General features: G+C 34.3%; 1 pseudogene; it reads left to right on the top strand.

Annotated features, from left to right (window-relative positions):
* Positions 1-8358: 8358 nt before the first annotated feature.
* On the top strand, positions 8359-8836 carry LOC131833169 (ATP synthase subunit d, mitochondrial-like; annotated as a pseudogene).
* Positions 8837-12741: the final 3905 nt, after the last annotated feature.

The following is a 12741-nucleotide window of genomic DNA, read 5'->3' as shown; positions in this document are numbered from 1 at the left end:
GGCAGTATATGGGAACTCTCTGTACTTTCCAAGCCATTTTGCTGTGAACTTAAAACTATTCTAAAAATAAAGCCTATTGAAAGGGAAAGGGGGAGCCCTGAGGCTTACCAAACCCCTCCTAGAGGGAGGCAGAGAATGTTGCTATTAGCATCAAATTCTAAAGGGAGAACAAACACTGTCATCTGAGTTATGTTATTGTTTATTTAACATTAAGAAGCAGGAATTAGGCAGCTGCTGTGTAAGGGTTACAGTGCTGGCTGGTTAGAGACTTGGAGATGTGCAGAGCAATGAGAATTAAATCCTTGGTCACTACATGGAATGGTGAGGTTCAGGACACATTACCCCAAATATAGCACCTTAGAATGTTGCATATTTCAGGGTAAAGGAACTTGAGAAGTGGCTGTGGTAGGAAGGACTTTCTGACTCTCCCCCAAAGCAGGTCACACAACCCTCAGATGAGAGGTACCCTTTCTATATCAAGAGGAAAGGAACATCTCTATCTCTGAAGACAAGGAAAAGAGAGGAATCTGACCATCCCGTTAAGAAATTTCCCTCAGTTTAGTATATTTACCTCATACCTTTGTCTTATTATGTCGTTCCAGTCTTCATCAAACCTAACATAACAACACTCAGGTTTAACTATTTCTTTGGATTTTCATTCCCTTATGAAGGTTCTCATGTCATGTAAAACTTATATTAAAAAAGCTCATTGAGCCACCTGGGTGGCTCAGTCAGTTGAGCGTTGGACTCTCGGTATCAGTTCAGGTCATCGTCTCAGGGTCGTGGGATTGAGCCCTACATTGGACTCTGGGCTCAGTGAGGAATCTGTTGAATAGTCTCTCCTTCTCCCTCTCTCTTCACCCCTCCCCCTCCTTGCACTCTCCATCACTCTCTCTCTAAAATAAATAAATAAATCTTAAAAAAAAAATTTGCATGCTTTTTCTTTGTTTTCCTGTCTTTTGTTACAGGGGTTGCAGTAGAGAATTTGAAAGAGTAGAGGAAAAACATTTTTTCCCCTACAGGAAAAAATAAACAGGTAAATATATATTCCCTATGGAGTGAGAAGTATGGAGGAAAAGGAAGTGATAAAGTCAGCTCTAGGGCTATAAGGAAGTCTCCTGAAAGATGTCATATATCCCCAGTCTTAAAGGATGAATAGGATTTCATCTAATGGAAATTAATGGCAAAAATAATATCACATAAAACGATTTACAAGGAAAGCTCCTGCTGCATGTTTGGACAGTCAAGTGGACCCGCATAAGGATTTACATAGTTGCAACACTATTCACTCACCCTAATATTTATTTTTTTACTTAAGCTTTCCCTTGAAGAAACCCTGTCTTTTGGATTGGAAAAGCTAGCTTTTGGGTGGATTGCCACTTGAAAACGGTTTAAGAAGGAATTCAAGTTCTACTCAATGGTGCTTCACATTCTTGATTTTAGCAAAGCAGCTCTACTTGAAAGATTACCAGATTCTAGCAGAAATTTTACTGCAGCTTCTTTGCTTTTTAACTCTATGTTTTCAGCATTATTTAGTCAAGGCTCTAAACATTGGTTTTATTCCATTATACTTGATCCATTATATGAGAACAAGAAGTAAAAATTAAACATTTGATGAGAAAATCTTTAGAGATTTAAAGTTTTAATAATCTCATTTCATGTTTCCAAAAAAGGAAGCTTAAATCACCAACATCTTCCAAAATAATCATTCTACCGAGTGAACTCATATTCTTGATTTGATGGCAGGTACTATTTCATTTTCCTACTCAAAAATTAGGGAAGGTGAGATTCAGAAAAGTCAATCAGTTTGTATTTATTTCTACCTTTTTTTATATATTCAAATATTATGAAACAGAATAAGCAAAAAGCTGGCCCATCTTTGTGGACTGAAACACTCATTCCTATACTATTGATACAAAATCTTTTTCTAAAGGACCTATCACAACAGATTCTTGTTACCGGAGTTAAATACTCCTTCATAGTGGCTTCGCTACCTTAAAAGACAGTGTTGTCTGATTTACATTTTCTCCACAAAACACCTGATTCTCCATATTCTCCAGATTCTTTTATACATTTTACATTGTACAGCATGCATGGGTAACAAATTAGAAGTTTAATCACAGATATAAATCATTGTGATATATCATTTTAAAGAAGGAAGTGTGACTTCCTCTAGAAATGTCATCCGATGTCTGCAAGAACAGTTCCCGGGCACCCTTAAGGCTCTCCTGAAATCATACTGCTCTCTCCATGGGGTGCAGGGAGCATGTTTCCTGGAACATGCTCTTTGACTGACTTGGAGGTAACATGTAGCCCTTCTATTCCTTTCCCAGGGCTCATTACTTTTGCTGCCTCGATTGCTTTTGAACAAAAAAGTAAAACACAAAACCCTGCCTGAACAATGGAAGTAATCATTATAATATTTTTTATCAGAATTTTGCCCATCAAGTTCTCTAGATTTCAGACATAACCAAAAATCCTTTTCCCAAATCCTAGTGTTCTGTACCAGGCCTTCCCCAGCTCCTGGGTTATGTAGCAAAGGAAGAAACAGAAGCACACTATAATTGAAAGTTTGAACTGTACTCATTTAGCATAGTTCCAGAATAAATGTACCCTGTTGAACTAAGTTAAAAGAATTGAATCATTTTTAATCCTCATGGCAAAAATATCCAAATTAATATGGATATGAAAGGTGGAGGTTATACATTAAAATTTATATTAAGAATCACTTTTTAGATATCATAACTATATTCCAGACTTGGATGGCACAAACTCTTACCTTTTAAAATATAACTAAAAGAGATTGAGTGCGAAAAAAAAAAAAAGAGATTTAGTAAAGAGTTCAAAGTATTTTTTTTTTAACTTTGAGATGTTACAAGTTTTAACTTTTTATACGTTGTGATTTTACAGAAAGTGTCAGATTAGGTATCATGTCTGGAAAACATTAGTGAAGAAACATAAGGTATAGAATTGTCAAATCACTATGCTGCACACCTGAAACTAAAATAACATCATATGCCAACTACACTTTAAGGAAAAAAAGTGAAGTATGGGCACCTAAAAGGGAGAAGCAAGCTTTAGAAAAATAGGGCCGCTTGGATTTATGAACTAGATGACTAGCAACATCTAGTGGTCATTCCTATAATCAACCCCGCTCTTCATTTCTCCACTGTTGCTTAGAATTCAGTCATATGACAAAAGTTTAGCAGGTATTGTGAATTAAGTAAAATTAAAAAATTAAGCTGTTGATGACGTGATTTCTCTGGTACTTCTGTTCTCAAGGGCCAGCATGTCTGCCATCTGTCACTTGCCAGACCGTTCACTTCTGTATTGAAAGCTTTCCAGGACTTCAATAAAATAGTACATGCTGTCTGAAAAATAATAATGTTATTTAATTCTTTTTTTAAAAGTTATTTTATTTATTGGTTTGAGAGAGAAAGAGACCATACAAGCAGTGGGGATGGGAAGTAGACTCCACATTGAGTGGGAAACCCAGCACTGGAATCAATCCCAGGACCCTGAGATCATGACTTGAGCTGAAGGGAAACGCTTTAATGACTTATTCACTCAGGTGTCCCCTCTAATGTTATTTAATTCTTAAGATATTACATTATAGTTAAATTATGTATTTTACATTTTATTTTAAAATAAAAAAATAAAATAAGGCCACCTGAGTGGCTCATTCAGTTAAACGTCCAACTCTTGATTTCAGCTCAGGTCATGATCTTGGGGTCATGAGATCAAGACCTGTGTCAAGCTCCTTGCTCAGCGGGGAGTCTGCTTGAGATTCTCTCTCTCTCTCTCTCTCTCTCTCTCTCACTCCCTTTGCCCTTCCCCTGTAAAATAAATAGATAATTTTTTAAAAAATGAAATAATAAAATAAATAATGGGAAACAACATAAACTGCAATCTAAGAAGTTGGCTTTAATACACTTATATAGTATAGATATACAATACCTATACTATTATTTACAGCTTTTGGTATATGAGCTATAGAATTTAATACATTGAAATGCGAGAGTGTTACTTGTCATGAGAAGAGTGGTAACTTTGCTAAACATGGGAGACTGGACTTAATTTTGCCAACTTTAGCTCTAAAAGGTAAACTAATATTTTAAGACTCCTGCTGCAGATTGTCCGTTATTTTAACTGATTAAAATGGCATGCATGGATTTTGATCATTGTTTATTTTACTCAACTGTTTGAAATCACAATAGGAACAGCAGGTTTCAAATGTTGAATACACATAATCTGAGAGGGAGGGTTCATATGCATACAAAGAAATAATAATAGCTGATACTTGGCAACAAAGATTTTATATTTATCATGGTCGATATACAAATAAAAAATGAATACCAATTAAAAATTACTACGAAATGGATGATTACTATTAACAGAATTCAAATGCTTTCAAAGATTATTTCTTTCAAATATCGATAATATATATTATTGATACTGAAAACAGAAGCAGGATTGCAAGCTAAAAACAGAGGGGAAATGAAGAAAGAGACTAATGCTGACCGTGTACATTTCAAGTGCCAGACGCTGGGTAGTTCCTCGTGTGCATCAGCCATCTCTAAATCTCCATGACACTTCTGGAGACAGATGTCAACAGCTGTGCCACCCATCCCATTTTATAGGGAAAGAAATGGACTCCCGTTCCTGTGATCATACAACTGGTAAGTGACAAGGGTTGATCTGAATTCAGTTCACTCTGACTTCAAAATCAATGTTGTTGTAGATAATGCTGCTATAAACGTCCAGGTGCGTGTCACCCTTTGAATTAGTATTTTTGTATTCTTCGGGTAAATTGCTAGTAGCGTAATTGCTGGATCATAATGTAATTCTATTTGATGTTAGTACAATTAACAGTCTGTGTTATTTCAACCCTTTAATAAAAAGATTGCCTCATGGGGGCGCCTGGGTGACTCGATGGGTTAAAGCCTCTGCTTTCCGCTAGGGTCATGATCCCAGCGTCCTGGGATGGAGCTCCGCATCCCATCCGGCTCACTCCTCAGCAGGGAGCCTGCTTCCCCTCTCTCTCTCTGCCCGCCTCTCTGTCTACTTGTGATCTCTGTCTGTCAAATAAATAAATAAAATCTTTTTTAAAAAATTGCCTTATGATCAGTATGTAGACAATTTTACATAGAATGCATTCTCTATATGTCAACTTGATTAAGTTAATTAAAACTTTTTAAAAGATCAGCTTGTTCTATGATAGAGATTGGTATATTAAAAATCACCCATTATAATTGTAGAATTGCCTATTTTTTAAAATTTCTTGTGAAATTTTTAGCTTTATCTATTTTAAACCTAAGGTATAGAGGGTAAGTACTTACAGTTGTTAAATTTCTGTTAATGTGTTAAATTTATAGTCTAATTTTTTTATTATAACATATAACCATTTTATTTTTGACATTGATTTGGCCTTAAATCTTTTTTTTTTTTTTTTTTTAGTCTAATTCCAATAAAGCTTCACTAACATTCAAAGAAAAAAAACAATGCTTTCAGTGCTTATCAAATTTTCACATATGTACACTAAAAGTAAACTCTGGGCAAAATGCTCTAAATACAACATCAGTAATTTTTAGTTCTCTCGTTTTTTCGCCAGCCTTACAAAAATAGCTCCTGGGTCACATGTTGTCTTGAAGGCTGCCGCACTGCTCAAGTCTGACTTTTATTCATCAATGAACAAATTTCTTCAGTTCACACTTTCATTCAACTATTATGTTAAGCATTCAGGAGACTAGAGAAAGCTTAAGATACAAATCTAAGTTAAAGGCAACATAGTGTATTGAATTTATACAGCATTAGAGAGATTCATCTATTAAAAAAAAAACCCATGTATTGTGTATCTACAATGTGACACAACAGATACAAAGACCTGAATACTGGGAAATTACTGAAAATATTCACAAGTATGCACAACCCTGAAGACACATTGTACCCTATGTACTACATATAGTGGTTGAGAAGAGGTAGGAATGATGATGTCTGCTTGAAGAATGTCTTGCAGAACTTAACAGAGATGTTTGAAGTCTGCAGTGCACTAACCTGATTGAGATGGAATGGAAGAGGAGTACATGGGAAGGCAAGAAAGCAACTGAGAAAAGTATATGGCCTTGAAACATAATTAGAAGGTAATACTACATCGTGGGTAATGACTCTTCATGGCTTTAGAATAATGAGAAATTGACATCACCACTGAGATGCAGGAGAGTTTGATGCAGCAAGAAGAAACTCTTAACTTCTTAACTTAATGACTTATGTTAACATTAACAATTCTTAACACATTAGCTGGTCTAACCTGACACGTTCTCTTTCCCTAGGAGTTATTAATCATCCATTTCCTACTTTGGCAACACTTTCTATTTAATACATTTGAAGCACTGTCCCTTAGTTATGTTAAAACTGTAGTGTGTTTATTGCCAAAGTGAAACAATAATACCTCTATAATTTAGACCCTCAATCATTGCTTTACACAGTGGCATGGAACCATAAGAATGTACAAGCTGATGTTGCATAGTGACCTCAACTGTCGATGAGAATTTTTAAAATTGTTCCATGATCTTTTCAAATTTTGCCTAAACATGAAAACAACTTACTGTCAGTTAAAAATGTGTAAGGAAATGAAAAACAATTGTAAAACTCATATTTGCCTAGTACACTGTAAGTGAAAGCATTGGAAACATTGAGAATTAAGGTGTCCTATTTCTTTGTAAAAGATATACCAAGAATAATGTGGCCAGTCCTTGCCTCCTTCTCCCCATGTCTCTTACAATGCGGAGTAAGCATACCTTGGTGAATTGTCATTTCCTTTCTAAGTTTGAATGGTTTCCAGTGTTGCATCCTTGCAATGCGGTGAAATATCCCAGAGAGTTGCTTTAATGTGCAGGTTTGTGCCGTCGCCACCTCCCCCTCTTCCTCCTCCTTTATGCTCCTCAGTTGGCCGTCCAGGTTGCTCAGGCTGCATACCTAGAGACTCCGAGGCAGCCAAGTCAACATTCCCATAGTCAGCTTCGCTTCCAACTGCATTCACGTCTGACTCAAATTTTACTGCCAGTGTCACTGCCTTTCATTTCTTTGCTGCATTCTCATTTTTGTTGGCGTCTTTGACACCCATTTTGAACTATCTAATTTTCTAAATGTCAGTTGAGTTTATCACTGGGAGACCAGGGAGCAACACAATTACATGCGTGGCTATCCTGTGTGAACACAGGAAATGACAGATGTGCCATGAATGAGCAGCCACCAACATATTTCAAAAGAAATGACGTGATTAGCCACTGATCAATATGTACATGTGTTCTTTACATAGAGATTTGTGGAATGAAGAGCTAGCAGCCCTGTTTGCACTTTGTAAACTTAGCTCATTGACTGTGATACTAAAATTTGAACTGTGTTATTAGGGGAGTGTTATTATTTGGTATTATTTAACTAAACCATGGTAGCTGAAAATTATGCATAGTGGCACAATGCAACACACACACACACACACACACACACTCTCAGGATTAAGCACACCAAGGATGGGGAACAACTGGAAATCTCATATGCAGCTGATTGAAATGAACATAGGATAATTTTGGGAAACATTTTGAGAGTTTTGTAAAAAGTTAAATATATACCTACTGTAGGACCCAGACATGTCATTCCTAGATATTTACCCATCAGAAATAGAAGCATATATAATAGAAGAACTTGTAGACAGTTGTTCCTAGTAGCTTTATTTGTAATAGCCAAAAACTGGAAATAATAAAAATGTCCATCAACCTGTGAATGAATAAACAACTTGTGGTATATCCACACCGTGGGACACAGCAAGACAAAGGTTAAAAAATTTATATAGACAATATAGCATGTATGACTCTCAAAATAATTACTCTGACACAGAAATAAAAGAAAAAGGTATAGACTCCACTTATAAAAAGTCTGGAAAAATGCAAACTGATTCATAGTGATAGAAAGAGGACAGAAAGCAGTCAGAAAGAAGTGACCGAGAAAAATAAGAAGACCAAATCAAAGGTACATGAAGAAATTTCTTGGCATTATAGATATGTTCATTATGTTGATAGAGACGGTGGTTTTAGGGTTTAAATATATGTCCAAATTAATCAAACTTTCCATTGTAAATATGTGCAGGTTATTCTCTGTGAATTATATCTCAACAAAGCTGTTGTAAAAGTAAATATATAAATATATTTCATTTTTCTTTGTCTTTTACTGTCATTGACTTTGCATATAATTAAAAGTTGTTGTTTTATACTTGTTTAATGGTGATATAAATTAACTGAAATAAATTTGGTTTAGCCATTCCTTGCTGCTGTGGACTGTGGGCCATTGGTGAAGGACCTCAAGATGGCTAGGCGAAAACTTGTTCTAAAATTCTTTGACCGGATAACTTTCGGGGAGATCATATCCTGAAACCAGAAGGCCATTTTTGACTCCCCGAAATCCTGGAAAGAGACACCTACCTCCAAATTGGCTACTATCCCGAGAAACCACTTGCTATCGACTGGGCTTATTAGAAAGCCAATGTGGCAAATGCTGGGTTTGTAGATGACTTTGAGAAGAAGTTTAGTGCCCTGAAGGTTCCCGTGCCAAGAGTAAATATACTGTTGGGATAGATGCTGAAGAAAAAGAAGATGTGAACAGTTGTGCTGACCTTTGTCTTTCTCAAAGGCCAGAATTGAGGAATATAAAAAAGAGCTGGAGAAGATGAAGAACTTAATTCCATTTGACTAGTGACCTTTGAAGACCTGAAGAAGTCTTCCCAGAAACCAAATTAGACAAGAAGTATTCCTATTGGCTTTAGAAGCCAATTGAAAATGTATAAACTTGAGCTGGGGAGAAAGCTCTGGTCCTTGTATTATAAATGCTGGACATTAAAAATACTGATATGATACATAAAATAAAATATATTTGGTTTAACATTTTCCCAAGAATTTGTTCTGATCTTTTGTATCATAAGACAAGAATTAATTATTCATACAATATATTTTAAGTTCCATGCCATTCTTACTATCCAGAAAATTTCTAAAAATAAGTAATGAAATCCATAAGATTTTTAGACTTTTTATCTTAATTATTTGGCTAATAGATCCATATAACTTTATCATTAAATGTAGTTAATAAAATCTGAAAGATTAAGCTTTTTATCTTAATTGAATGACTAAATAGATCAGTGTAATTTTATCATTAAATGTAATTAATAGAGCTGCCAGCTGTTAGAATGGGAACCTAACTAGTCACAGAAACACTTAAAAAATAAAAACTGAGCTTCCTTTTTTCCAGTGGGGAAATTTCCAAAAAAAAAAAAAAAAAAAAAAAATTTCCAATTACTTTAGAGAAAATAAATTAGGATAATTTAAAATATAGATTATAATTCTGGGCATACTATTCAATTCAAAATAAAATTTAAAATTTTACTAAAATTCCCATTTATGATTGGTTTAAATATACTCTCCAGAAATGACATAAATGGTTGGTATCCTAAAATGAATTTACTGAGCAAGACATTTGAAATAGTATTTTAAAATAAGTATTGGTAAGTTTTATACTTGCAGAAATCAGGGGAAAACATGGGCCTTCTCCTTTGCTCCTCATAATTGATGTTTAAGCCTATGTTTTGACATCACTGAGTCAAACTTTAAGGCGGATATATCTATGAATCAGAACAGGAGCAGGTAGGAGACAAGGGGCCAAATCTAATCATTCATGCTTTCTTGTTGCTGTTGCCAGATGGTAATTGGGTGTTTGTGGCCCTGATTGTGGTTAATGGTGAGGTATTCTTGCAAATAAAATTAAAATTAACAAGTTTACATGCATAGATCACTTTATATAAATTGATGAATAAGTTAAAAAATACCAAGTTTCAGAAGCATTAAAACTGCTAGTTGTCAGTTTTGGCATATGATTCTGTGGAGTACTGTTAACCTCACCCAGAAGTTGGAATGTTACAGTATCTTAGTAATGCTGCTTGGCATTTCCAGTGATTAAATATTTGCTCTAAGCTATAGTTCTTTGTAGCTACTTTAACAGGAGAAGTGCAAAAAGAAGACAAGAATGTTGTTGAATACCTCAGCATGAAATTAGAAACTGATCTAAATCTAATACAGCCTAAACAATATCAAAATCAAGGTGACAAAATATTTTCACTATTGAAATGAGTGTATAGGAAACAACATGTACCCTAAAAATTCATCTTAATAATTCAACCAACATTAATGCAACATTTTCTATGCCTGGAATATTTGTCTCAGAACAAAGATCAAGACTATGGATAAGGACAATTGCTGCCTTTTGTGTTGTAAAATTTGATTTTAAGAATAATTAATGTTAAGTAATAAATAATTGTTTTATTATCAATTAATTTTAATGATTTTTATTTAACATTTATTTCATTAATGTTCCCTTCTTTGATTTTTTTCTAATAATCAAATATCTATTTCAAGTAAACATTTTTACATTTTATCACAATATATTGTCTCTTAAGAATAATAAATCAAGCATTTATTATCATCTCTTTATTTTTTAACTAAAAACCTTTGAAACTAAAATTCTGTCACACAAAATGATTTCCTTTTTATTATTATGGGCATTTATTATTATTTTCAAGCATATGGATAAATTATCATTTTAAAATATAAGAAAAACTTGTGATTTGGAGATTTCCCCAGATTCCCCACAAATTCCAGTTTCCTATGCCCAAATTCCTAGTATTAGTATCTATATGGAATTTGAAAGCACCTTGTTAGCAGTTTTATTTATTCCCCACTTTAACAGTCCTGTATATATAAATTTATTTGAAGTCTAACTTCACCTTTAATTTCCATGGCTTGTGGGTTATTAGTCCTGGGTTATCAAGTTGTTCCAAGACTTTCTAAACACATGTTCAAAATCTCCCTTCCTTATACTTTGTTGTGAGAATAGGATGTAGTAGTCTTTTGAGTACATCTTTTCATACATACATCAAAATAAAATAACTCAGTTACTTAAAACATTCTACAATGACAAAATCACCAAAAGTAACATAAAACAAAATATATGGTCTAATTCTCACTCTCATAAATAAAACATATTTGTAACAGACTCTGATAAAGTGAATTAATATTTTAGACTTTTAGAATCTAAATGAGAAAAAAATATGGATAGCTTTTATTTTTTAATACTTAAAATATGAACCAGTAATCCAGATGAAATTATTATCAGGGAATTATTTCCATGTAATGAGAGATGAGAAAAGATTTGGCCATTCTTCCCCAATGGCATACTATGAGTTTAGTCAAGGATATGACCACTTAAAGCAATTTTACCACTATTTCACTATCAACCTCTAACTTAGAAATAAGAATTCCTCACGTATCTTAATATTCATTGTAAATACGCAGCCCAAGCTTGAGGTTCCCTCATATTGTACAAAAAGAAATAAAAAGAATTCAATTAAATATCAGGGTTATGTCTGAAAATGTATAAATACCATTATTTGTTAAATACTTTGATAACACGGACTAAAGAATTTAGCTTTTTCTTTTGAATACTGTATAAGATAAGAATTTGGCATACATTGTAGAAGGCATTTATTTTTAACAAAAAGATTTGGGGGCATCTTAAGAAACATGCTGAAGAAAATGTGTTTCTTATCTTTTATTAGTATGTGGGATAAATATACGAAAGTATTTATGAGATTATCCCAAGGGAAAAATGCATTCCAGCAAGATAAAGGTATATGCCTACTAACAGAGTAGTAGAGCAAAGGCAGAGCAAAAGTATGTGCCTAACATTACATACAATAAAATAAAGTGCTTGCAGGGGATTATAATGTGCACTTTGAAGGAGGTTTGCTGAATATCTACTTCCTCTGTTAGCCACATCAAATAGCAGTGTTTTACTTATATCATTTTTCTTATATTTATTATGAAATATTTCATATATACAAAACTTTAATATAACATGATATAATATACATATCATATAAATACATACAAGAATAAAAAACATACACAGACACACACACAAGCATAAGAAATAGAACATTACCGATATACTCAAAGTCCCTTAGGTTCCCCTCCCAATCCCACCTCAAATTTCACCGTAGGGGTAAGTACTGTTCTGAAAGTTATTCTTATCATTCTCTTGCTTTATCATATACATGCAACAAAGCACACAACTGTTACATGTAAAACTCAATGATTTTATATCTATGTATATGCTCCTGTAACCAGAACAGAGATTAAGACATATTAACACTTCCTGGGCCCCAGAAAGCTCTATTGTATCTCTTCCCAGTCATACCAACCCCAATGCTGCAAACAGTATACTTCCTTCTATTAACATAAAGTGGTATTGCCTGTTCTTAAAATTAATATAAATGGAATCAGAGAGCATATATTTTTAGAGGTTGGGGGAAGAGCAGAGGGAGAGGCAGAGAGAGAGAATCTTAAGGAGGCTCCATGCCCAACACAGAGACCAATGTGCCCAGTGCAGGGCTTGATCTCACAACCTTGAAGACATGACCTGAGCTGAGATCTAGAGTCGGACACCTAACTGACTGAGCCACCCAGTTGCCCCCAGCATATATGACTTCTAATATTCAACACTGTGGCTTTGAAATATATTCACATTGTTGTGTGTATCATAGCACTCAAATTGTTGCTGCCTCATTTTCCAGGATTTGTCTGGTCTACAGCTCATGTGCATGTATTATTCCCAATTTGGAGTTGTTATGAGTAAGGCTGATAC

Source organism: Mustela lutreola, chromosome 6 (assembly GCF_030435805.1).
Source record: "Mustela lutreola isolate mMusLut2 chromosome 6, mMusLut2.pri, whole genome shotgun sequence".
Classification (NCBI taxonomy): domain Eukaryota; kingdom Metazoa; phylum Chordata; class Mammalia; order Carnivora; family Mustelidae; genus Mustela; species Mustela lutreola.
The sequence above is the reverse complement of the archived record's forward strand: the minus strand, read 5'-3'. Positions and strand labels throughout refer to the sequence as shown.